The 2,345-nt window shown below is 42.3% G+C and overlaps 1 long non-coding RNA gene across 1 annotated transcript; it reads left to right on the forward strand.

Annotated features, from left to right (window-relative positions):
* The first annotated feature begins 208 nt into the window (after positions 1-208).
* Positions 209-1,541, forward strand: LOC136007208 (uncharacterized). The gene is made up of 2 exons (XR_010609527.1): positions 209-295; positions 1,433-1,541. It is a non-coding gene; the product is annotated as an uncharacterized LOC136007208 (long non-coding RNA).
* The last annotated feature ends 804 nt before the right edge of the window (positions 1,542-2,345 follow it).

Below are 2,345 nucleotides of genomic sequence, written 5' to 3' on the forward strand. Positions count from 1 at the left end.
CTGTTCCTGAAAACTTACACTAGCTTGGGCTAAGCAAGTTTCTTTTGCTGCCACTTCTTACTACCTTTAGTTTTTTAAGATGGACTCTTTACACTGTCCACCTCTCCTTGTCCTCCTTGGTGTGCCTCTGAGGAGGTGCTCTTTTCTTTCTCAATGCATGTTCCTCTGCTCTTTGTTTTTTATACAGGAGCAAATGGTGATTTATTTTATGAAAGCTACCTATTTTAGACTTCAAGGATGTCAGCATGCTATTGGGTGCAAGATCAGCTCCTGAAGTGCTGGCAAATTTAATTAGGTAAGCTTTAGAAGCACCTCCCTGTCTCATGTAAATGCTGCTGTTGCCCTTGCCTTGAAAGAAAATAAGTGTAAAACTGCAGATGTGTTAGAGACATAGAATCATAGAATAGTTAGGGTGGGAAAGGACCTTAAGATCATGTAGTTCTGACCCCCCTACCATGTCCACCTACGTCTGATTTGCCATACAGCTCTACCTCTGTTCTTTGTCAACTAAAGCCATTCAGTGTGTGTTCATGGTCCCACTGCACGTGAGAGCACTGTCTAGCCACCAGACAGCTGGTGCTTGAGACTGCTTTCTTTCCAGCTAGCTAAGGCTTCTCACCTGCCCATAGAATCACAGAATCCTAGAATGGTTTGGGTTGGAAAGGACATTGAAGATCATCCTGTTCCAAGCCCCCTGTCATGGGCAGGGACACCTGACACTAAACCATGTCACCCAAGGTTCTGTCCAACCTCGCCTTGAACACTGCCAGGGATGGAGTGTCATGCCCAGCAAGAAGTAAGAGACTCTTCCTGCATACAAAGGTCCACAGTCCAGCTCTCGACTGGAGGCCACACTTCTCTATAGAGCTAATATTAACAGCTTCACTCCTTTGAGGCCTCAGCAAGACAGCTTGAAAGTGGATATAAGAGCCATCCAGTTGGAACTAGGTCATTGAGCAAGCAGGACTTTCCCAGGGACAGCATATATAATTACCAAACACAACACGAGTTCTGCCTTGATGATCTCATTGCTGAATAATTCAGTGATTCCTTTCAGTTAACATCAAAAGGGATGAGCAATCTTCAAGGAGGGCAGTGCCTTGCCACAAACTTATAATAGAGTTATCACAGGTGTGAGGGGCAGGGGAGCATGTGAAGGACTAAGCTGACAATACCCTTTTATGTGGGAACATTAGAAATGAGTCTGCAGGTCCAAGGTCACCCAGCCCACTCTTTGGAGACCTTCCTCAGGATTGCTGTCCTCACTGCATCAGAAAGTTCTACAGTCAAACCGCCATGTGCAATCCCTCTGATAAATCACACAAGAAGCTAGAAAACAAATGCTGGCTTCTCCTTTCCAGATTATTTTTCTGCATTTTGTTTAAGTCTTAGAAGTTATTTGATTGTTTCTTTTGGTTTCTTTTTTTGGCAGCGCTGGACAGTCACACGAACAGCTGCAGAGAAATTGCAAAATAAACCCTCCCCATTCTCTTTTATTTTCTGGTAAATTATGTTGGGAAAATAAATATGAATGGCACAGATGTTCCATTTTTTCTCTCCGCATAAAACAGTTTATGACATCTTGCAAATGCTGGAAAATTATTTCTTTTAAGAAAGAGATTTCTCTTTCTCAAGCACACTACAATTCAGAGATGATTTAAGGACAGTTGTAGAGTAAAGCCTGTGTTTTGGATGCCCTTTTCCTTGTTTACTAACAACATCAGAGAAACCAAATGTTTTCAAATTAATTTTCCTGGTTATTATTTGGATATGAAAAGCTATGAAAATCTGCAGAGTTTCTGATCAGCTGCTACACGTTTATATGTCTCTGTAGGCCCCCAATTAAAAGCCTTAAGGAATAGAGTTTCAAAATCAATGATACATCAGCTATCACAGAAGATGTTTAGCATAGAAAGTGAAACATAACCAAAAATTGCAAAAATATAAAGAAAGCAACTTTTCTCTTTAATTAAGTAAAACAAAGAGAACAGGAATAAAGTGCTACAATCAAATGTATCATCACACTATACCAAAAAGCCCGCAAGCAGAGAAAACAGTAAGGGAACTAGATAAGGTGCAATTTATCACGCATTTCCTCTGCTGTCAACTCACTCTGTTGCTCCCATCATAAGTAATTGGACCTTTCCCTCAATCACAGCCACATGGGCTGGAAAGGACCTTGAGAGGTCAGCTAGTCCATCCCTCCGCCCCAGGGCAGAATCAGCTACGCTTACTGTCACTCCTGACAGACGCTTGTCTAACAGCTCAAAAATCCTCCAGACATGATTCCACAACACCCCCAGGCAACCTATTCCCCTCTCATGGTGTCCTGGCCTTTGCAGAGT

This window comes from Lathamus discolor, chromosome 1 (genome assembly GCF_037157495.1).
Source record: "Lathamus discolor isolate bLatDis1 chromosome 1, bLatDis1.hap1, whole genome shotgun sequence".
NCBI classification, from domain to species: Eukaryota; Metazoa; Chordata; class Aves; order Psittaciformes; family Psittacidae; genus Lathamus; species Lathamus discolor.